At 45.8% G+C, this 25,623-nt stretch overlaps 1 protein-coding gene across 1 annotated transcript in view; it reads right to left on the bottom strand.

The window, feature by feature from the left end:
* Positions 1 to 25,623, bottom strand: part of LOC137537808 (uncharacterized) — a 647,697-nt gene that overhangs the window by 75,631 nt on the left and 546,443 nt on the right. The gene's annotated exons all lie outside the window — the stretch shown is intronic.

The raw sequence follows: 25,623 nt of genomic DNA, 5'->3' as shown, positions 1-25,623 counted from the left end.
CCTGTAGTGACATATAGCAGAATGCAGTAAAGAGGCCCTGTGGTGACATATAGCAGAATGCAGTAAAGAGGCCCTGTAGTGACATATAGCAGAATGCAGTAAAGAGGCCCTGTGGTGACATATAGCAGAATGCAGTAAAGAGGTCCTGTAGTGACATATAGCAGAATGCAGTAAAGAGGCCCTGTGGTGACATACAGCAGAATGCAGTAAAGAGGCCCTGTAGTGACATATAGCAGAATGCAGTAAAGAGGTCCTATAGTGACATATAGCAGAATGCAGTAAAGAGGCCCTGTGGTGACATACAGCAGAATGCAGCAGGGGTTAGATTATAAGGAGGAGGGGTGAAGTGCTCACCTCTACCACTGACATTCCCGGCTCTCTGTTCCTGGACCTGGCTTAGAGTTAGATGTTCGCCACCTCCGCATCTTGTGCGTTCCTCCCATGCTAGATGCCTCCGGTGGCCGGTCTTCCGCGCCCCCGCCCGCCGGCTCTCTGTCCCTGCTGTCTAACTTTAGTTTAGCAGCAAGAGGCGAGACAGAGAGGGCGCACACTTCCCGTCCGGTGCGCTTCAAATGCAGGAAGTGGTTGATGACGTCACTTCCGCATGTGACGCGACGGTGTATGGAGTGTGCCCTCTCTGTCTCGCCTCTTGCCGCTAAAGTAAAGTCTGACAGCAGGGACAGAGAGCCGGCGGGCGGGGGCGCGGAAGACCGGAGGCAGCATGGGAGGGAAGCGCAAGATGCGGAGGTGGGAAGGAACGGGGGAGGGGGCGCGGGGGACCGGAGGCATAGTAGAAGAGCGGCAAGGATGCAGAGGTGGCAGGCAGCATGGGGGCAGGCATGGCGCCCATAGTGTGCTGGCGCCCATGGCACTAGCCATGCCTGCACCCCTCTAGATCCGCCACTGGTTTCTGGCAGATTTACTACCAAATTGATTATTTCCAACCTGTCTGATCTAATTTCCGATCGATTTTACATAGAAGTGAACTAAAAATCAATCAGAAAATTAATCAGAAATCAGATCGGACATGTTGGAAATAATCGATCAGGCAGTAAATCTGCCAGAAAGTCTCATTGTGTGTGTTAGGCATTTGACACCAGACTATGGCTAAAGCTAGGTACACACTATGCAATTTTCTGACAGATTTACTGTCAGATCGATTATTATATTATTTCCAACATGTCTGATCTGATTTCCCATTGATTTTTCAAACGATTGTTCATAGAAGTGAACAGAAAATCGATCAAAGAAACATTTGGAAATCAGATCGGAGATGTTGGAAATAATCGATCCGACAGTATGGCCTGTCATTGCCACCCCTCACCTGCCAGGGAACACCACACAGGTGCAATAAACAAGCTGCACACAAGGGTGATCTGTAGGAGTTTTGGAAACAGGCACACAAGCCACATGACCAGCGGTTTGCAGTATGTCCTTATGGCTTGATTTTTTGTTCTGCAAATGTGGGCTATTTATCCTGAAACAGACCATATATTTAATATAGATATGTTTTGTTTTTAAACCAGAACAAAACAAACCCTAAACAGAGGAGGGGGCATGCAGCACTACTTTTTATCAACATACAGCATAGCTAGTGGAGACCAAGCAACAGCCAGGCACTTAAACATCTGCATAATGGCTTCAATTAGCTAGGCTGTCTGACTCACGTAATTGTATTAGCTGGTCTTCTTATAAGGTGCCTATTAATCTCCTTATTAGCCCTGAAAAAATTACTCTGAAGTAACAACAAAACATCATCTAAAACATTACAGGTGTCCAACTGAAGCTACTCGAAGTTCTCTTTGCATATATCATCTCATCTCATGAGTAAACCTGGGAGAATCTAGAGGGCTCCCTTTCCCAAGGTAAGTACCCAAACTGGGCTGTTTTTTTTACCTTAAAGAGGACCTGAACTCTGAACTTCCTCTCTGCTCTAGAGGTTAAGCAACAGCATAATAACCTTTAGATAAAACATTTGTTACAGCTGATACAAATCCTGCAACAAATCTGCAGTGTGTCTACTTCCTGCTTTCATGGAAGCAGACATACGGTTAATATCAATATATAATATATTTGAGGGATCAAATTACGCTTGTGATTAGTCACAGATGAGGAGGAATTAGACAGGCGAAACTTGCTAAATACATACAGGGTGCATTTATCTATGTTTTCCTTCTGTCCTGTGCAAGAGTTCAGGTCCACTTTGAGGTTATTTTAACAGCCATATATACTCTACATTGTTTTTATGAAAAATACACAAGTTCTATTAAAGAGGCCCTGTATTGATATATAGTAGAATGCAGTACATTATTCAGGATTCCCACTGTTAAGGTAATTTTCCTGGATTCAAAAACACTTCCTATAGCCCCGCCCTGACAGTGATTCTTCGGCTACTTAGATATGCAGAATTCTCCTCCAAGTGCATTCTGGTAAATGAGGTATTATTTTTACTGGCTTCAGAACTCTCAGAAAAACATTCCACAGAGATCACCTGAAAGGGCTAAAGATGTTGCCACCTGCAATAAATTTCAGTAATGTAAATCAGGGTCAGGGTACATTTTACAACGCCACTGCCACCACCTAAATCATTTCTAAATGAATATTGTAAAAAGAAGCAATTTTATTCATTACAGGTTTTTTTTCACTACAGTTCCTCTTTAAACACATCCTATGAAGACCTGTGCCTGAACGGCGTCCTTTCGGAAGGTAACAAAAGAGGAAACTTTCCTAAGGAGGCAGATTACCTTTAAGAAATGAAACAGCGAGGAGCAGGAAAAGGCAATTGGCGTCCTCGGTGAATAAGCGTTTTGCAGTGATTGCGCGGTTCAGCGCTGCCTGTGTGATGGGAATAATTTTACACGGCGAGCCAGGGCGGCATACGAGGCGCTGAGCGATGAGGAGGAGGAAAGGCGGATTCTTGATAAACGGAAAAGACAGAGAAAATGAGCAGGGAAATGGCACAAACGCCTCGCGTCGGTTAGTCTGTCCACCCTCCTTGGCCTACAGGCGAGGTGGTTTCGTATTTTGCTTTATCGCAGGTGTTACAGCGACCGCGAATACCCCATTAGCCTGCTCAATTTCCATCGTCCCTCTCATCGATCACCAGACCACGGATCATTGATCCGCTAAATGACAACAAGCTAAATAATAAGATCTCATTTCAGGCTGGGACGGGGCTGCTCGCTGTGCGCCGCCGGAGTCCTCGCAATCTGTACTTTTGCCGCAGGAAACTTTCAAGACGGTGTTAGTGTTATCGGCTCTACTTCCAAACTGCCAGGCGAGTTTTGCAGGGAGGTGTACTCAGGGGCCATTTTGTTCCCAGGCGCTGTCAATCAAAGTCTGCAGATCAATGGCAGGTAGCAGAGAGCCGAGAATGAGTACTTAACACCCGCACGCTATTAACCTGAGGTCGCTGACCCGACTCTGTGATGGGAAACATCTGTTGGAAAGCAGGCTGAGTGCAGGGAGCTTTAATCAGACGCTCCAGGCGAGGAGTAACACCAGTGAGCTGCTACCCAGCAAGCACTGCAGCCAGGTTGACATTACAGAGAAGGAAAAACCTCCTATAACAGATTATCCACCACAGCCGCATTCAGCAGGACTTTCACAGTACTTCAGCTTAGAATCCTAGTCTCCTGTCCCAGGATTCTGTGCACTGAGCCATATAGCTCATGGTACAGCCCATCATAAATGCCACTCCTGCATCTCACCTACAAAGCTCTCCACAACCTCGCTCTACCTTACAGGTACTATCCTACACACAATCTCTGCTCTACTAAGAATATTCCTTTGTCTTCCTCTTCTCACTCTAACTAACAAGACTTCTCTCGATCCTCTCCTCTCCACTGGAACTCCCTCCCTCAACAAGTCTCCCACTCACCCACTCTTTCCCTTTCTAGGCGCAACCTAAAACTCACTTTTTCAGGCAAGCATACTTTCTCTCTAAAGACACTTTACCATATCATACACAGCTTCTTTTCCTCTAGTGTCCTTAAAGAGAGCTAAAAAAAAGCAGATCAAGTAGCCGGAAAAAAAACGCTGCTCCTGGGGGCTGCACTGGCTCACTTTCACTTTTGTGACCTATAAGCCACAATGCTGCAAGGAGAGACTGTGGGGGAGATTTATCAACGCATTACTGACAGTTTTTTCTTAATCTGTTCTAACCAGCAGGGAGAACAGTTCTGCATCATAATAAGAACCTTCTTAAATCCTAGGTAATAGTGGCAGTATAGCATGAATTTCTAGAGCGGCACTACAGAAAAGTGCAAATCCATCCCTAAACTGGTTGATAGCAGTTCTACAGATATAGAATTGCAGGCTAGACATGATTGCAGATTGCAGGCTAGACATGATTTGCGATGTGCTCCTCCCCCCTGCTGAATTCCTCCTCAGAGCCTGCTGCTATCAACACAGCAGGTGTGTTGGTTACCTCAGCAACAGAAATTCCCCTCACACACTGAGAGACCTTCCTAGCTCCTCCTATTTTACAACAGTTTTAGAAGGAATCTGCACTACTTAGGCTGTCAGACAATTCTGCATGGATTTCTAAAAACCTACTAATATTTTGTCTCAGACACTCATGATAAATGTCCCCCACTGTGTCTCTCACAGCGTGCAGATAGGTGGGGGAGCGGCAGGAGGCGTGGCCAGGGAGAGAGAGCTGCCCAATGGCCACTCTGGAAACCCTGTAGGAACGCCCCTGGTGGGAATTTTGAACAGGGAATATCTCCTGTGTTTACCTCCAAGATAGTGACAAAAATAGCGACAAATATTGTCACTAATCTTGGGGGTCTACAGGGCAGCAGTGGGGGGACACAGAGGCATGTCATGAGGCAGAGAAGATGCCTCTGTGTCCCATCTGCCCACTTCCTGGTTCTCTTTTAAGGTGAGTACCTGAAGAACCAGAAAGATGGATCCCAGCGACCACCCCCGACGAAGTGTTCCCCCAACCATCTTCCTGTGGGCGGGTACACGCCATGGAACACAACAGGTGCAAACAGGAAGTCAAGCAATCTCAGTACTTTGTGCAGGGTCCTTGGGGATCTTAAAGATCCGATCCGCTGTGAAAACCATTGTCGTTCGCATAATCGCACGCCTGCACACATTTTGCGAGATCGTGGAAATGATCGCTCGTTGCTAAGAGCGATGGTCGTTGGAAAATTTGCATTTTTGCAGCTTGGAACTGATCCAATCAGATACAGCTGTCTACATCCAGGCTGCATATATTTGCATAAAATTAGCATCAAGTCAGAATTATTAGCATCTTATTGATCATCTTAGACTTCTAGAAAACAAGAGATCAGCAAGTACAGTCTAGATTATTTTTCATGTGCTCCTCCAAGCAGAGTATAGAGCGAGTACATGCCAACCCTATTAACGCCAAAACATGACCCAAAAACATTCCTGATGACTGGCTGCCAACGACAACTGCAACTGGAGTGTTTAGCAGACTGCAGGATGAGCTCCTTCTCTCCTTCAGACTTCTGTTGTGTGTTATAATCCCTCCCTCCCCAATTTTGATTGGCCAATATTGCCACTTCCATGGGGTATGAGAGTTTACCTACACATAGTAGTCAAATCTGATCTCATACCACATGGAGGTGATACAATTGGCCAGTTTTACCACCTCTAGTGCAATTTAAAGGGACTTAGAGCTGAAAACGGTAAATGATTTATACATACCTGGGGCTTCCTCCAGCCCCATCCACACGGATCACTACCACGCTGCTGCCCGCAGCTTCAGAAACCGGGTCCCGTCACTTGCGTCAGTCGGCTCCAGCATACGCAGGAGAAGTGCGCTGTTTGCGTATATCCCCAGCAGCCGCAGCCGGAGAGATACGTAGAGGGCGCACTTTAAGGTGTGTACCAGGCTATCAACAATCCTCACTCCTGCAGACCAGCGTCACTCGGTAAGTAAGGGCAGTGGATCATGGGAGGTCGTCAATCGGGGATTTTCTGGTAGGTGGGGATGACTTGGCACCTATACCAGCTGCCAGCTAACTAGTGATCCGAATGGATTTGTTTGAACCAGAAATGAACTGGCTGTTATCTGTGGTTTACCTGGGGAAGCTGTGTGACTCCACAGCTCAGGAAATTCCCTAAAATGCCTCAAATGTCCTCATATATGATTAGTGTTGCGTGAAAGTTCCAGGAAACTTCAGAGCACTCTCTGACTCAATGACCTGCTGTAGTGTGACAGGACTTCAGGGCCCAGAGGGAGGTGAAAATAATGCCTGGTCTCCCAGAATGCTCTGGGAGGAGAATTCCACCTAGCTAAACGGCCTAGGCTAAATGATATGAGGCCCCGTTCACATCTGAGCAAGAAACGCGTGATTTCCTGCTCACCGCAAACGGCTAGCGATTTTTAAAACCGCTTAGCGCGTTATCCTATAGCAGTGTTGTCACTGCCACGATCGCGGGCATTTTGCGAATAGTGATAATCGCAAACGCGTTACCTGCAGTGTTTTGGCTGCAATTCTTGAGCGATTGTGATTAGCATGTATAGAACCGCTAACGCTACTGTGTCTAGTGATTTTTCCTTGTCAATGGCGGCAAAATCACTCCCACAAAATGCTAGCGGTAATCGCTATGCCTTGCGATTTTAGGTAGTGCCTTGCGATTTCAGTATTTCTGTTGCTGAAACCAGGAAAATGACTGTAAAAGTGGGTGCCCTGAATAATATTCTGCATTCTACTATATGTCACTACAGGGCCTCTTTGATAAGACTGAAAAAAGATACCAGTGGCAAAGCTAGAGATTATGGGGCCCCATAGCAAAACTTTCAGGGGGTCCTCAGATGTAGGCACTCTAGCTATGCCACCTGCCCCTACCCGATACGATTTAAACTGTGATTGACATTCTTGTGCAATCTACACTGCATACAGTCTATGGGCACTGATAAAGCGAGGGCAGTGAACACAGGAAAGTGAATATTGAACACATCAAATACCACCTGTTCCCTCTCTCCTCCAGGGCCCCCTAGCAGCTGCTATTGCTATACCCATGAAGCTACAGTAAAGGGCCGTACATACGCCAAGTAAAAGTTGGCGCACACAAACGAGTACCCAACAAAAAGAAATGACAAGCAGCCTAAATGATGATGTTCACACACACTGTTATTCCAAACGATTATGTTGTGCAATAACTGTGGGTGGAAGTGACATTTCACATGACATACACATGACACATACTCTGGAACAATGTCCTTTGAAGGACTTGTCCACACCCCCAACTGCACAATGTCTGGCCAATAGTCATCTGAGCTAAACAGGCACTTGGATGTGGCAGAATACTCAATATCTGTCACTTGTCATTGCCATTCAGCTACATTTCTTACAAGGATTGTCATTACACAAGGATTTTATCTAACATGTATTTAGCTTTAGGCAGAGTACAGATATTAGACTTAAAAAGAACCAAAAAGTTTCAGTTACCTGGGGCTTCTACCAGCCCCCTGCAGCCGTCCTGTGCCCGTGCCTTCATGGATCGATCCTCGGGTCCCCCGCTGCCATTAAGTTTCCTTCTTGCCGATGTGCATGGGCACTGCGCCTGAGCGGCCCTTCGATCCAGCTCATGTCGCTGGGAGGGTCCTGTGCAGAACGAGAAAATCTTGTGCTACCCATGCACAGGACACTCCCGGCAATAGGAGCACAATCGAGGATGCAGGCGGCCAGTGGCCATGCACATCGGGAAGTACGAAACCCTAGTGGCAGCGGAGGAATGGAGGATCGTTCCAGGATAGCGCAGGCACAGGGCAGCTGCAAGGGGCTGGTAGAAGCTTTTTTTTTTTTTGTTTCGGTTGAAGTGGAAGTCTGTTCTCAGCTGTTTAAAAGTTTCCCCTTCCCTTTCTGTTTTAAGAAGGCAAACTTTTGTTTAACTTGATCAAGTAGTGATATTTATATTTGCTGTAGTTTCTCCACTGAAAGTCACTGTGAAACGAAAAGTAGTGAAAGTGATTTACAGCCCGCGGTGTATTTGTTTTATTTGTCGCTCGGCGTACTGTTTGAACAGGTGGGAGCTTTGCTGGTTACACGGAACAGGCGGTGAGTGATGTGCCGGCTGACTGGTGCGTCCTGACACTGGACCGGTCATGCTGCAGGGTGGGGAAGAGGCAGGATGAAGATCGCTATCAGCATCTGTTTATCACAATGTCTACAGAACTTGCTCTACCGACAGCCATCACCTTTCTGCCACCAGATGCAGCGCATAGAACAATGCTGCGATCACACTGCTAAAGTATACAGCGATCTGCAGCACAGAACAGGGTAGTAACAAGAGACCCCCTCAACCCCCACCATGCCGGGGGGACCGGGAACTAAGGGGATCCCGTCCTCGGGTGTAGAGTAGCGCTGACATGTCGCTTTGTCCGAGAACTGTCTAGATGTCAGGAAATGCCTAAGTGAACACAACAAGCAGTAAATGGGGCCGTCTCATCTCGTTTAAAGTGGATCCGAGATAAACTTTTACTCATTGCATAATTGTGTTCCTTTCATATAGTTTATAGGGCATTCCTCAAGCCAAATACTTTTTTGTTTTGTTTTAATACTCTAATTTCCTATAAGTTAAACAAGCCTCGCCCACGGCTTCTCCAGAGAGTCTTGGCATTTTCAGCCTTAGTAGCAAGGGCTTATGTGAGCTCAGTCTGGGCAGGAGAAGGAGGAGGTTACTAGCCATTGACTTCAGAGGCAGAGGGGAGGAGGGAGGAGGAGAGGGGACTGAATTCACACACAGGCAAGCAGATAGCATTTCCAGCCCTCAGTCTGTAACAATGTGACCCCCTCCCCCAAAAAACAAAACAAAAAAAAGTGTGAATAGGTCCTAACTATCACGATTCTTGGCATAATGAGATTCTGTTGTAGCTGCAGTGCTGCCCACAAAGAGCTAATGTTTTAGTAGCACATGGTGGTGATAATCTGGGTCAGGTGATCTATATTATAGGGAAAGACTAGACCCTCCCTGATGGCAGATGATAGGACAGGGGGAGGGAGTCTGGACAGCTAACTGTCCAGTAAAATTGCAAAGTCCTCTCAACAGGAGGAGCGGCTACAGGATTTAGCCAGGCAGATACTTGATGTAAAAGTACAAGACGTACAAAAGTGAGCATTGTTAAAAGGCACCTGAAGTGAGACGGATATGATGGCTGCCATATTTATTTCCTTTTAAACAATGCAAATTGCCTGGCAGCCCGGCTGCTGCTCTGCCTCTAATACTTTTATTCATAGACCCTGAACAAGCATAAATTAGTAAACAAGAATCAGGGTGAGGGTTTTCAAGTCCATGAGTAACAATTGAGTACTATAAAATGTAGCTTTTAATTACAATTCTTATTATTAGTCGGATATGACAAATACAATAAAAGTCAATTAGTCATGTGATGTTAACAAGAATGGCCTAATGCATGTTTTGCTGCTTCTAACATAGCAGCTTCTTCAGAGGCATAATGTTGCTGTTTCAAAGATTGTGACAGAGGGTAGTAACAAACCTAGGATATGGAATCTAGTATACATCCTCATCTCAGATGCTCCAGGTCAGTCAAGTGCAAAGTATAGTATATCTATCGGTAGTGATCACTGAAGTCACAATACAGATAGTCTGCACAGGTGCATAGCAGGAACTTAGTGGCTGTCAAAGGAGTGTGCGGCAGCAAAGAAGAGCTAAGGATGGTAATGGCATCGCTGGAGTGAGCTTGCTGACCCTGAACAAGCACACAGATCAGGTGCTCTGACTGAAGTGTGACTGGATTAGCTGCATGCTCGTTTCAGGTATGTGACTCTACTGCAACCAAACAGGTCAGCAGGACATCCAGGCAACTGGCATTGCTTAACAGGAAATAAGTATGGCAGCCTAAGTAAAACAAATTCACATTCAGATGTGGACCTGAACCTCAAGTGGACCTGAACTCTTGCAGAGGAGAGAAGGAAAACAGAGAAATGCACCCTGTATGTATTTAGAGAGTTTAGCCTGTCTAATCCCCCCTTATCTGTGCCCAAGCACAAGTTGTAATTTGATCCCTCAGCTGTGTTAGCTCAGGAATCTTCTCTGCCATGGCAGAGCGGCTAATCTGTAAACACATGGGGCCTGATTCACAAAGCGGTGCAAACACTTTGCACGCCTGTGAAAAGCCCTTTATCACGCCTAAACTTAGTTTAGGCGTGATCTGAAGGAATTCGCGCGAACTCCCGCGCGCAAAGTTTTTCGCGCGTAGCGCGGTGCGCTACGCGCGCAGCGCACCGTGCTTCGCGCGAAGTGCCCATTAAGCCCTATGGGACTTTGCTTCGCGCGAGTTAGAGCACAAAGCGGTGATAACTTTGCTGGTGCAAAGGTTATCACGCCTAAAGTCTTTTAGGCGTGATAACTGAGTTATCACCGCTTTGTGAATCAGGCCCCAGATGTTAACCCTATGTCTGTTTCCATGAAAGCAAGAAGTAGACACACTGCAGGTTTATTGCAAGATTTTTATCAGCTGTAAAAGTTTATCTTGTAGAGCAGAGAGAAAGTTCTGAGTTCAGGTCCACTTTAAAGAACTAGGTGTTGTACCTCCAATGCTGGACATAATAAACACATAAGTAAGCTGCCATACGTTCACTTTAAAGCTGCATTAAGGAGCGGCATTACAGGAATGGCGGAACAGTTTACTTCCTTCCACCGCGTGAAATCGGATTTCTGTCTGACTGACTTAATTGCTTTGTTCTGCAAAAATGGACGCCTGATGACTGCGATTGTCCACTTGATCTCCTCAAAGATGAAGGTTTTCCGAGAGGAGGACGGAGGGGAAGGAAAATAAACGGCCAACAGATGGGGCGCGGAGAGAGGCAGCTTGCCGTGGCCAAACCAATTATTGATGTAATTATGATTTACCACTTAACCACACGATCTTTCTGCGCAGCGCTGGGCAATTAAAAGCCGTCTGATTATGGGGATTATGCAGATGAGCTGGAAGGAAGTGAAGAAAATTGGAGATTACGCGTTGGCACCAGGCTGGGGTTGGCAGGCAGCGGCGAGAGGGGGGCAGAGGTTATGGATACAAGAGATGGGCAGTGAGCAGGAAAGGCCAGGGAGGGGGAAGGACAAGCGAATTAAGATCAGCAGCAAAACGAGACGGGAGGATAAATAAGAGGCTTGTATCGCTGAAGTGGAAGGTGACGCCATCGGTGGCGCGAGTCAGCGCCGGGGAGGGCAGGAGTTTATTAAACTCACTCTAGGGTCACGGTGGGGTTCAGCTGCCCCGGGCAATCAGAGCGGTAATAGCTTTCACCGTTGCAGAGCAAAAGGTCACCAACAGGACGCTGATGGCATTGATCTGAGCATGGCGTCTACACAACAGGGCGTAAGGGCTCGAATCACTCAGCAGCGCCAGCTTAACCTCTCGCCGACAATTCTTCATCGGCAACGCGCCGTTTTGAAAGCAGCCTGCTTATTAATAAGCGAATATAGGATTCAGCCAGCCTCCCCTCCAGCTTGCTGCAAAACTCGCCTCCCAAATCCCCCCCCTTCATAAAGAATATTCCAGTCATTGGTTGCCAACAGATTTAAAGGATTAAAACAAACTTGTATATTGAAAAGGAGAGGAATTGACATCCCCTCAGTAGAGGGTGGATCCTCCATAGGTAGGGGTGCTCAATTGGATTCTGTGGAATTTAAATTTCCACATTTCCGATCGGAAATCCGATTTACCACGACTCGCAGAAGCATTGGACCAATCACAGAATGCAGAATTTTTTCACGAAAAACGGATTGCTGCGGTAATTTTGGAACAATCACACGACTCGGGTACTGCTGAGTATAGTGATTGGCCTAACATTCCTGTGATATTCCAAATCATCGCTGCTAAATTCTGCATTCTCTGAGGCCTGGTTCACTTTTTTAGCGCTAGAGATTTGTAAAGCTCTTGCTAATGCAACGCTATTGGGGATTTTTATAAAATCACATAGCTCAAGTGGGATCCCACCCATAGCATTACATTACAACAACAACAACAACAACTAACATTTGTAAAGCGCTTTTCTCCCATGGGACTCAAAGCGCATAAGCATGGCTCAGACCATCGTGGTACAGAGGAAGAATTGTATAAGTCTGGAAATGCCAGGCTAAACAGGTGGCTTTTCAGTCTGGATTTGAATAGCTCGAGGGATGGTGCTGTCTTTACTGGGTGTGGCAGGGAGTTCCAAAGAGTAGGGGCAGCATGACAGAAGGCTCTATCTCCAGATTTTTTGAGGTGCACTCTGGGAGTGACCAAGTTTATAGAACTTGCTGATCTGAGGTTGTGAGAGGTGTGGTGCAGCTTCAGCAGGTCCTTCATGTATCCAGGGCCCAGATTGTGCAGGCATAGCGAGAGCTTTACAAATTATAAGTGCTTAGAAAAAGCTCTTGCAGTGTGAACCAGCCCTGATTGGTCCAATACTTCTCGGAGGTATTTAGCCAATCAAAAAAAGCAAAAAAAAAAGCAAAAAAAAAAAAAAAAAAAGACAAAATAAATACTCCTCGGAAATCAGCAGAATCGGCATAGGTGGAGTAGGACTTTCCTCAGAAACGGCATCTCCGGCCATCCCTATCCATAGCTTCCCCACGTCCTCCTCCCGACCACTGCTAGACATCGGGACCTCCTGGAGGTTCACAGCGTGCTCCTGTATGCGGCTCCATGCTCCTGTGCAGGTGTGAGCTGTCATGCGCCTGCGCTGCATCGACTAGCCCTTCTCAAGGAGTTTCTGGGGGGTCCCGGGCGCTGGATCGGTGGGCTGCAGGAGGATGGGGGAAGCTTCTGGACTAGCCAGTGGCTTCCCTCTACTGTGGTAAGCTTCTATTTCAAGCACTTTTCTTCCCTAAAGATCTACCTTAAGCAATATATGGTTTGTGTTTCATGTCTAGTACAATTTTTCCTTCAGATTTGATCTTTCGATTCAATTTGAATGATCTAAACTAACCAGAAGGCAATTATTGATTGTTCCCATTAATGGAATGATTTAAGAAGGTTTTACATTTGATCATACAATTTGGAAGCAATATTGTTTTCCTTTTCCAATACACCTTTTCACATTGATTTGCGCCACAAATGGTGCAGTTTTCAATCAATCAAAAAACTGTGTCGAAATATCCAACCTGAAGGAAAAATTGAACCGTTAAAGGTTACCTTTAGACCAAAGATCTCGTTTGTCTGCACTGTTCTGAGGAACGGGACCCTCTGAGGCCCCAAAACAATTGTCAAGTCTGTGCTGACTTATGCAATAAATGAAGAAACTGTGCTAACCTTACCTTTTTTCAACTACCAAGGCCTACTCATGTGAAGGAAACCACAAACATTCACAGGCAAGGTAATTAGTGTCTGATTCAGTGCACCTCTGTAGACTTTCACAAAACATGCACTGCTGATGGGCCTTGAGGACAGGGTTGGAGAACATTACCTTAGACCAGAGCCCCCCAACCCTATCCTCAAGGACCACCAACAGTGCAGGTTTTGCAGGAAACCACACACATGCACAGTTGAGGTAATTGGTGACGCAGCAGAGCTGATTAATAACCTGTGTGGATTCCCACAAACATGCACTATGGTGGGGCCTTGAGGACAGGATTGGGGAACACTAGGGCCTCTTTCCACTAGCCTGCGATTTGATTCTGATCGCAAGGTACATTAAACTAATGGAAACTGCAGCAGCAATTTCCATTAGTGCGATCCGATTGCGATGCGATTTTGGTCAAAGCGCAATCGTCGTCCTGCCACGTTTTGTATGCGATTGAGCTGTACTATAATGAGTATAGTAGCTCAATCGCAATCGCATGGTGGAAATTGGAACGCGATTGCGATCAGAATCGCGATCGCAATCGCATTTCATAGTGGAAAAGAGTCCTTAGACTACAGTAGGGACATTGGACGAGGTTTATAGTAGGTATTAGATTGGGAGCTCCAATGAGGGAAAGTTAGGCCCTGTTTCCACAGGGATGGCAGGGATATGGAACTCCAGTCCTTGAGGGCTGAGGTCCTCACACATTTTTGGCACAACTTAAAAGAATTGATGGGAAAGAATCGAGCAAGGTACGTTTCATCATGTAGAACGAATTTCTCCATTTTTCAGTCCATCCCAAACACCAGCATGGATCTGGCCCCTGAAGGCTGGAGTTGGACATCCTTGCAAGGAGACACATTTCACATGCATATTTTCCCGTATAAATTCTGTGGTTTTTTTTTTTTTTTTTTATTTCTGTACATTTGTGGTACCATTGACAAATTTTATTGCCAAAATGGACGCAATGTCCGAAGAAAAAAAGTCTGTGTCACTCCCGTTCCTGATACAAGCAGATACAAAGTGTTATGTTAATTTCATGCAGCTTGGACTTGCTCTTTACGTGTCAGTATAATAAACAATCCTGCCTCTGCTACATCTTTCATCCATTTTCCCTGCACTGCAATAATCTAGGGAATACCGAATTAAGTAAAAATCTTAGTGAATTGTCATGACGTTTTTCAGGAAATTACTGAACTATTACTGCATGTGTGAAAATCTTAGTGAATTTGGGGGAAAAAACATTTGGATTGGTTTTAGTCGCTCATTGAAATCGTTGGCGATTGCAAAAGCGCTAGGCTAATGATAGCTAAACAACTGCGCCCCAATACAAAAGATATGAGCAATTTTGCAAAGTTTTTACTACGTAAACAAAAAAAAAAGTCATAATTGATCTGCAAATACAAGAACTAGAAAAAAATTGCTTCTAAAAGCACCACCAATTGCTGCATAAAACACTGGGCGCCCAGCCTCAAACACGTGTGCGGCACAGACTGGGATGATCTGGGGAAGATGCAATCCCCGCAGCACATGACCTTTTTATGAAATGCCCCGGAGGCAGACAGCAGTGTCCGGGAGCGCTAAAGAAAGGAGGTTAATAATCCTGACATTTCTGGCGTATTATAAACCGAGGCGGCTACCAGGAAAGGAAATATTATGTAAATACGACGTGACATTTCCCAGAAGCAGAAATCTGACAGCGCAGAGGAGCCACAAATGACCCCCTCGGATGACTAACTGGCTGATAACGCACAAGGTCACTGTCAAGGTCAAGCCGCTGGGGCCTGTAGCGCAAGCTGCGCCCTGCGGATCTTTATTCCCCGAGGCGCAGGATTCCATTGTGGCATGTGTGTGCTCGGAGCGCCGGGTGCCAGGATCAGCAGGGTAAACAGCATCTGCTTATCAATGCCCCTCCCGCCCGGCAGACAAAAACCGCAGATAAAACATTTCCATGGCAAATGAGAGTCGACAAACAGCAGCTTTTAATCTGCTGATTGGGGGGAGGTGTCGGGGCAAGTTCCGCCAGTCTCTCAAAAGGCGATTAATAAGGGTGCGTGCTCCAGTCTGACCGACACGGCGCTGATAAGCCAAAAAGGTGCAACGGCTAACGATATAACAAAATACAACGCCAGGCCTTCCAGCTAATGAGGGACAGCAATGCTTTATGGGAATATCTTCATGGACTTGGAACCAGACTTTCATTTGTCATGTTTACAACTAGCAGAATTGCACTGCGAAAAAACAAAAACATCTGAGGGCTTGTTTCCACTATCGCGAATCCGCATGCGTCCAAAGCATGCGGATTCGCACATGGTATGCAAGTGGATGGGCCTGTTTCCACTGTTGCGTTGGTGATGTGCGTTTTTTTCAGCGGTGAAAAAACGCACAAAAGAGCCAACGATTTCGCCTGAGAGTGGAATGCATGCGAATCGCATGCAATGTATTTAATAGGGAAATCGCATGCGTTTTCCCCATGCGTTTTTTGCCGCGAATTCGCATAGGTACGATGTAAATTCACACAGGCAGTGACATGGTTAAAATCGCATATACCCTCACCTATGCGAATTCGCATGCGAATTCGCGGCAAAAAACGCATGGGGAATCGCATCCGCATGCTATTTCATCAGCGGTGGAATCCAGGCGATTCCGCACCGCAACAGTGGAAACGAGCCCTCAGGAAGCTCGGCTGTCAGATTCTCTCCGTTTTTGCCTCTTCCATGACATTGTGAACAGAAAGGAAAATGATGAGCGTTGTACTGAGGATACGGGAGTGGTGTGTAATGCATCGCATCTGCCACTTGTGTTTGGTCCCAGTGTGTCCATGGGGGGGGGGGCAGAACCACAGTGCAGGTGAAGGAAAAAAACGCGAATCCCTGAAAACCAAATGCCAGATGAATGACGCTCCCGCTTAAGGCACTCACACCTCTGAAACGCTGCTTGATTCTTGACGGTAAAGTGATAGTTTCATGTCAGGACGATGAGCCCCAAAGCATGAGAAACCGTAAACAAGAATTGAACTTCATCCCAATCAGTAGCTGATACCCCCTTTCCCATGAGAAATCTATTCATTTTCTCAAAATGGATCATCTGCTCTGTATGGCTGCTTTTGTGGCGAAACCCCTCCCAGTGTGATGTCAGCGCCTCACAGCACTGAAGTACTAACATCACACTGTGGGAGCCTTGTTGCATTGTGGGAAACAACAGCCAAAAAAGCAAGCAGCAGCTACTTCCAGTGACATCACCTGCCAACAGTAAAAAGGTCTCCATGTGATAATTGTCAGAATGTAAATCAGGAAGAGGAAAGATTTTACAATGGGCAAACATTGACTAAATCATTTATCCATAATTAGTGGAAAAATTAAGCACGTTTTTATTACATTGCATTATTACATTATTTTCACTGGAGTTCCTTTTTTAAAGAGGAACTGCAGTGAAAATTACAAAATGAATACAATTGATTATTTTGGGGTTGGGGTGTGGCCTGTATTGAGGGGCAGAGCTTAGGGCGTCAGAACGCCTCTGACTACAGGCTTCTGAGTTGTAAACCGGCCCTGCTCTTCTCCACCGACTAACACCAAGGAGAGCTTTCTATCCATTATACTCAGACGGACTCCCAAAGTACAATGCTGGGGTTTTCAGCCAGGTCTCCATCAGCTTCTAGAGGTGGGCGGTCACATGACTGCAGGAGCCCAGCCCGCCACATTCCATTCTGGGAGAGGGCGTGGTTTACTGCTTCCAGGAAGGTGAATACAGTACAGTCTCGGTTATCCGGCACCAACAGGAACTGGTTGCTGCCGGACAAGTGGGGTTTCTGGTTGCTTGAAACTCAATGTTAAAATTAGGCCTAGCCAATACAATGCTATACCCCACTCTATACACATACCATGAACTTAATATCAAATATTAAAATACAATAACTGAAAGCATGTTAACCTTGGGGAGCCGTGGAACCCAGTATTTAACCACGTCGCATCCAGACCTTGTTTCCCCATTATGGACCAGAGCAGTTTTGACATTTTAGTTATGTCCCTAATCAATCAGCAATAACTTTATCCATACTTTTGAAACCTAAATAAAATATATAATGCTTTTTTCAAGACAAACTAGGCTTTCATTGCATAGCATTTTTTCCCTCAATGCATTTTGTTTTCTAGGCATTTTAATAGGAAAAAGGGGAAAAAAATAGAAAAAAAAACACATTAAATAAAACGTGTTACTGTAGATAAAAACAAATTTTGTTTGACTATTTCTACCGTTTATCACAAAACTTAGATTATGTTCCTGTCACAATTTATGGTGAGGATATTTGATTCTGAAATAATGCTACATTGTGTATTTTTCACTATGAACTGAGAAAATAAAAGCATTTTAATGGTAAAAAATAATCTTATTGGCTCAGGAAACATATATTCCCTTTCACCAATTAGTGCTGCATCAGATAGTGCAGAAGGTGTGCACAGGAGCAAGCCCAATTGTGCACAGCAGTGTTTCAGCTGTAAAACGTAAATCAATGTCCGCGATTTAGATGAAGCCACAGAGGCTGTAGATATACTGTAGAGGTGGATAAAATGGTTAAGCACAGCACAGCCTACAAAAAGCCTAAGAAGTTGGCCTTCACCACTGTGAGTACTGCTGGCGATTTGTTCTGGTTCTTCGAGACTTCGGTTAGTGGAGTTCTGGATAACTGGGACTCTACTGCACAGTATCCAGGGTCGGATTTACAGAAGGGCCACAAAGGAACAGGCCTTGAGCAGATGGAGTCCAAGGGGGCGGGCTGGACATAAGGGACTGCTGCATATGGAATAGGAGGATGCAAATGGAGATCATGGAAGAGAGAAGGCGGTGCCCCAGGGTGCTGTACTTGAAGTATTACACATGGAATAGGGGGCACTGATGCACATGGAAGAAAACAGGCCGACTGGGGGGGGGGGAATTATGGAATGTATACGACTGGCCTGGACTTTATCATCATATGATCAGGATATATTGAGCAGACTAACTACAGGGTCACTTTAAGCTCTGTTTCTGAAGCACAAATGTCAGCCTTGCAGCAGTTTTATATCTGGCAGCAGGACAGCAGGGTGGCAGTTTCTGGCAGGGCATATGGCGGTGCCACACTGGCAGCCCGCGTGCTGATTAATAGCGAACAGAGTGTGTGATTGTCGGATGCGCCGTCTGTGTTGCAGAGCGAGGGGGAGTGGACGGTCGGATATAAACGGAGGCTCCGCCAGCAAGATAAATGTGCGGCATCTATCCTCCCAGCAGTGAGGGATCACAGCGCCTCATAAATCACACACAGCAAGCAGCTCTTCCCTCCCGCCGCCATCACCGCCGCCATAATGGGCATACAAACGCTCTATCCCACATCAACATGTTCCAGGATTAAACCGCCGCGCACAAACACAGCCAGAGATGTAGCGCAGACTCGCAACCGATCGGATAAAAGCTGGTCACATGTGAATACGTTTTTACCCGTTTCAATTAAAAAAGTTAGCCTTCCATTAGTATCAGCGCTTCAAATCGCAGAATGCAAAGCCTTCAATTCCGCTCATCAGAACTGAACAAACAGATCCGTACTGAACGGGCAGATGTGAACGGATCCCATCGACTAGCGTAGGATCTGTTTGCGTAACCACTGAGTTCCTATTCACTGAATGTTTTTTTATGTCATTATAAACCAGGCTCCCTGCACACTACATGCGATTCCGATTTTTAATCAATTTTCACACTTGAATACTGATTTTTAATCGGTACTGCATCCTGTGTTTTTTCTTCATTTTTCTTTTGATCGCATGCAGGGAAAATCAGTATCGCAAATCGGATTTGCAGTGTGCAGGGAGCCTGAGAGTTTGATCAGAGAGGGAGGGGCTGCAGCAATCCCACTGCAAGGGGGAGGGACTGCAGCACTCACATTGGAAGAGGAAGGGAGTAGCACTCACACTGGGAGAGGGAGGGGCTGCAGCAATCACACTGGGAGAGGGAGGGGCTGCAGCAATCACACTGGGAGAGGGAGGGGCTGCAGCAATCACACTGGGAGAGGGAGGGGCTGCAGCAATTATACTGGTAGGGGAGGGACTGCAGGGGGGGGGAGAGAGAGAGAGAGAGAGAGAGAGAGAGAGGCTGCAGCACACATAGAGGGAGAGACTGCAGCACAAGACTAGCTGGAGGTAAGACATTTTCCATACTGTATTTCTTTCTCTAAACCTCCAAGGGCTTAGAGGTTATGGAATCTACACCAGGTAATATGACCTGTAAGCAGCAACATAATTATAAAAGGTAATAATGGGTATTTAGAGTCAAGTTGCCGCTTCCTCCCCACATTCCTCCCACACCTACAGGACATGCGTCTGCATTGGTGGAATTCCTCATTATCTAATACTGAGCTGGGATGTCAACAATCTGAAGCTCTCCGATCACCAGATCATGGGACACCCTCATGCCATGCAATTTTCACTTCAAATCCTATCCGTGGGAGTGATCAGATCGATATTCAGATCTGGCATCAATCGGCTATACTATCGCACACATTTATTTTCAAATTCTGAGCAAATATCCGATAATTTTTTTGCCTAGATCCGATCATTTTTTTGATTGCAAGTAGGATCTGTAGTGAAACTTGCATGGTGTGGATGGGGAAGCACCCCGCTAAAAACAGCGGTGCCACAAGCAGCAATGCTAATACCTGCCATCAGTAACTACCAGCAGTAATTTGAGTGCCCGATAAAATAAGGGGTGTCGGAGCTGCCAGCACCTGCTATTTGTAGCTGCAATTTGCATAGTGGGTGGCCACTGTACCTGCTATTCTATGGCCTCTGACATCCAAATCGCGGCTAATCGCCATGGGGATTGGTGAGAGGGAGGGCTAGTATTATAGCATAAGGTTAGGTTGCAATGAAATATCAGTTAAGATTACCGATTTGTTACTTTTGAAATGTTACCAATATTCTACTAGCAGCTATCTCTGACCCTCTTTTCCCCCGTATGTGCAGATGGACCATTCCATAAAGCCTTCTGTTTGAGGGGTATTTAGGTTAGGGATGGACTGCTCTATAGTGGTTTCTGAGAGGAGACTTTGGGTTGGTTTACATGTGCCCAACTGACCTTAGTGGTGGCACCACTAGACCTCCCAGTCCCGGCTTTGCTCTCCCGCCCTGCAGTCCAGCGATCTGTCCTCTGCCTCCTTCCCCAATGAAATGATTGGATGTGGCCAAGTGTATGGCAGGAAACAGCATGCTATCCGGCAGTGTGGCGTGACTCTAATGATATATGTTATTGATTGGCAGTGGCATTGATCTTGGCTGTTTGTTACACTGTAGCCACAATGACTTGTGTGTGTGTTCTAATCTCCCTCCTTATCAGCTGTTGTGGAATAGACTATACAAGGTATCAATAACCCTGTCACTCCAGGACCGGTCAGGGGAGGGTTACACACATAGGAACAGGTGATTACCAAGCAGGGACTAGTCACCATTATCTCAGGGAAAGGTCATAGACCTGCACAAAAATAGAGACTTTTCACCTCCTAGATCAAAGTGTCTGACACACGCCTTGATAGGAAGGGATATCAGCTTCTTCTGTTGAAGGAAACGTGGACTGGCCTCTTAAGCCCAGCTGTTGTTCTATCCCCGGGGAAATCGCAGAAGATGAAATAGTAATGCATACGTCTAGTATTCTGTTTATCAGGAGCAGCCTGTAATGAGTGTGACGTGCCATGTATATAGGAAAGGGGGGGGGGGGGGGGGGGCAACAGGCAACTTGAACACTTACACAAGGTGAAAGCTAATACAAAAAAACAGATACTTACCTAAGATTGTCCAGAGGCTTCTTGTGTCCTCACCCCCACCTTTGCACTGCATGGGCCCCTGGAACATATCCGACAAAGGCGTGTCGCATATGTAATCGTGGTCGCCCTCCCTGCTGTGTACGAGCCGTACTGCACCTGCACGAGCGGCTTCTTGCTACTGCGCAGGCTAGTGCATGAAAAGGGGGCATGGCTACAATGTTCCAGAGGGTCCGAGTGCTTTGTTGGTGGGGCGGGGCTTCCCTCTACTTTGGTAAGTATCTGCTTTTTGTTGCAGCTTTTCTTTTGTGTTATTTGTAAAGCCTACACACACGGTAGAGGATTCTTGGTTGGTCGCTGGTTGCTGGTCGGAGCCTTTTCTGCTGAGAATCTGTTGGTTCCCCCCTATGCCTGCGGCCCACTACAAGTAGCGTTTGCGCTTAGTGTTTTTCAGTGCTACTTCGGGTGATTTCAAAGCATTACTGACCTCCCCTCCCACCATGCGGGTCCTGCAGTGGAGGAGGTTAGAAGAGGTTAAAACAAAGACGCCTTAAAGCGGATCCGAGATGAAAAACGAACTATAACAAGTAACTTGTCTATATATCTTATCTAGAGTTTAGATGGTTTACACAGCAAATCTAGCTGCAAACAGTTTTAATAGAATATGATTATTTATTCCTGTGATACAATGATAGCAGCCATGTTGTTTGTAAACATTACACAGAGGCAGGCTTATCTGTATCTTGAGCCATCAGCCTAATCCCCTCTCCTCCTCCCTCCTCCCCTCTGCCTTTGAAATCATGGCAAGTAACACCTCCCCCTCCTCCTGCCCAGACTGAACTCCCATGAGCCCTTGCTACTGCCAAGGCTCTCTGAAACCCTGTGGGCGTGGCTTTTTTTTAGTTTATAGGGAACTAGAGTATTAAAACAAAAAAGTATTTGGCTTGAGAATGCCCTATAAACAATAGGAAAGGAACACAATTATGCAATGTGTAAAAGTTCACCTCGGATCCACTTTAAGGTTTTCATCAGATGTGATCTTTCGACGCACTTTTTACGATTGTACTTAATCGGAAGGTAATTAACAATTGTTCACTTAAACCGGTCAAATTAGGGCATTTTCTCTCTTCAGAAACGATTGTAATATCCAACTTACGGATCTATTAAAATTGTCTGTTTGCATCAACTACAGAATCATTTTACATCGATTTTTGCCACACACTGCGCTGTTTTCTGTACAATTTGATCGTAAAAAGTGCGTTGAAAGATCACATCTGATGAAAAGATGGTACAGTTAATGAGCACGTTAATGCTAAGCTGCGGTTTTGTCAAACATCAGCAAACGAGGCTGGAAATGTCGGATCTCTGCTGCCTCGCTGTAGAGACCACACACATGCAGATCTGTATCACATGACTCGTGGGAGCCGCGCTGGCACAGATGGCGCAGTCACAGCCGGGCAGAAGAGACAGTACATTGGAATCGGAAGTTATCGCTGGCAGATAGCTCACTTTCAGCATTTATTTTTATTTTCCTTCTACCCATGCCATCTGCTTGCAATCCGCTCACGACTGACACCAAGAGGTACAACAGGAGGAGCAATTACCATCCGCAGCGCGTGGCAGACGCGATCTGTGCCTCTTCAGTAGGGGTCACCAAGCGACAAGCAAGCTGAAAAGCAGGAGAGTTACAAAAGTCGGAACGGCTCGGAGTCGTCAAGGATCTTTGTTAGACTTGACTTTGCATCTGTGGTGGTAACCAATGCCTCACTGACTGGTTGCTAAGAGGTGACTGTATATGTCACATGACTGGTACTTTACTTTGTAGTGTGTGCTAGTAGGACTACTGATAGTACCAGCTAGTGAAGGTCACTGGAAGTGGTACACACCAGCCTGCAGCTCCTATCACATTTTCACTCTTATTGGATCTATACCGCTTTCCGATTGGTTATTCATAATTCCATGAGATATAAAACTACCAATTCAAACGATGATCTGTCTAAAATGTACCTCGCCCCTTCTATCTGTAGCCCTACCCCTTTCTACATCACCATTAGTTGGTGAAGCTGTAATGGGCCAATAGCAAAGCCTGGAACACAGGAAGGATGGGGATAATCATATAAAAGGAATGGCTTAAAGGGAACCCGAGGTGAGAAGGCTATGGAATAATATACAATGCCTGGCTGTCCTGTTGATCCTCTGCCTCTAAAGCTTGGTACACACCATGCAATTTCCCATCAGATAGATGGGTTGATAATTTCCGACAGATCCGATCGTTTTTTTTAAATCAATTTTCTGATCACTGCTATGGAAATCGATCAGAAAAATGATCGGAAATCAGATCAAACCTGTCAGAGATTATCTATTTGACACATCTATCTGACGGGAAATTGCATGGTGTGTACCAGGCTTAATACGTTAAGCCATAGACCCAGAACAAGCATGCAGATCAGAGGTCTATGACAGATTTGATAAGATTAGCTGCATGCTTGTTTCAGGTGTGTGATTTAGACCCCACTGACCAGAAAGAGGAACAGTACTGCCAGGCAACTGGTATAATAAATAAATATGGAAATAAATGTGGCAGCCTCCATAGGTCTCACACCTTTGGTTCCTTTTAATGAGGCACTGTGGGGTCATATTTATTTTAAGTATTTATATAGTGCTGACATATTACGCAGCGCTGTACAGAGTATAGATTTCCTTGTCACTAACTGTCCCTCAGAGGGGCTCACAATCTAGTCAACATAGTAGAATGCAGTAAATTATTCATACTCACTTTTATGGTAATTATCCTGGTTTCAGCTTCCGAAACACTTCCTAGATCTATCTATTGCTGTATATCGTTATGTAGCCCCTCCTCAGTGTCACAGCCTAGACTGTTTAGCTATGTGGAATTCTCCTCCCAGAGAATTCTGGGAGACCAGGCATTATTTTCACTGGCTTCGGAATTCTCAGTAAACAAAACATTCTGCAGAGCTGCACCTGACAGGATTTAAGATGTCGCCACCTGTGATACATTTCAGAAAGTAAATCATGGAGAGTAAAGGTTTTACAATGGGCAACCATTAACAACGGGTAATTATTATAAAAAAAAAAAAGAAATAAGCCATTTTGTTCATTATGTGATTTTTCACTACAGTTCCTCCTTAGGAATGATTGTATTTTTAGTTCAATCATTGCTGCATTGGCAGGAAATCCTGTAGTAAAGCAATCATTCTTTAGCTCTTCTTCCTCATTTTCTTGCCCAGGGCCTTTGCGATTAGCTATAATAATCAGTACCCTTTACCTACGGTGGCGAATGCAGCAAGGAGAGGTGGACGACTCCAGGCTAATAGTCTCTTCCGCAGCTGAAGGAAATGGAGCTGCACCTGTCGCTCGCGCCACGTATGCGCGGCTATAAATGGTTTTCTGAGGCCATCAGGTAACACGTTTTCAGCATGTAATGTGAGAAATTCTGGGGGATGAATCCCATACATGACAACACGAAGCTGCCTGCGGCTCCAGGAGCCTCGCAGAGCGTGGCAGGTACATCGTGCCGCTCCTAAAGGACCTGTCATTTCAGATCAGGCCTGTGGAGGGTTGTCAGGGGGTCACACAGCGCCTGGGGAGCGGGTTCTGAGTGCTCTGACAGGTGTCCGCTACGCGGCGGCGCCATTAACCCTTGTGTGCACGCAGCAGACAAGCACAGAACCAGCGGCTACACACAGCGCTCGCCGAGATCCTGACTGGGGAGGAAAGCGTTAACCAGTCAAAGAAAAGGAAGAAAAAAGGTCAGTTTACCTGCAAGTTTACTATGTGCTTATCTCACCCAGAATGACTGAACAGCTGCCAAAGGCATTGCTTGCTCAGGCGGACTTAACCCCTTCCCACCACTCTGCTGTGCGCTTAGTCCAAACAAACTTTTTTTTTTTTTTAAATAAAACTTGTATGCATTTATTCTGGTGTTAAAGTATTTTTGAGGCGCATTAGACATTTGGCTATATTCTCATCAATCAATGCAAAGCAGGAAATTAGGGCTTTAGGCACCAACAAAGGCATGCATAGTAATTTTGGCTATAGAGGGTAATTTGGGCGCCAATGTAAAAGCCGAAGCCCCCAGCTATGCACACTGCAGCTGCAAACAACGGTCTACGTGTTGATGGGAGGTCTTAAGGTTAGGATTTTTGGTTTATTTTTCAGGTTAGGCATTGATTTGGGGGTTGGTTAGGGTTAAACATCACAAGGGGGGTGGTTAGGGTTAGGCATTGATAGAGGGAGGGCTCTGTGTGAGAAACAGGTTAGGTTTAGGCTGTAGTAAAATATTGGGAACATTAAAGCGGACCTGAACGCCCTCTCTGCTCTAAAAGATAAGCAACAGCATAATAACCTTTCAACAAAAACATTTCTTTCTTACAGCTGATACAAATCCTGCAATAAATTTACAGTGTGTCTACTTCCTGCTTTCATGGAAGCAGACATATTAACATCCTGTGCTTTCAAATGAGCTTACGGTATCTGCCATGGCAGTCATGTGACACAAGGGACAGATCAAATTACAACTAGTGATTGGACACAAATGAGGGGGGGATT

This window comes from Hyperolius riggenbachi, chromosome 11 (genome assembly GCF_040937935.1).
Source record: "Hyperolius riggenbachi isolate aHypRig1 chromosome 11, aHypRig1.pri, whole genome shotgun sequence".
In the NCBI taxonomy this organism is placed as follows: Eukaryota; Metazoa; Chordata; class Amphibia; order Anura; family Hyperoliidae; genus Hyperolius; species Hyperolius riggenbachi.
Note: the sequence above shows the minus strand (reverse complement) of the source record. Positions and strands in the feature narration are given on the sequence as shown.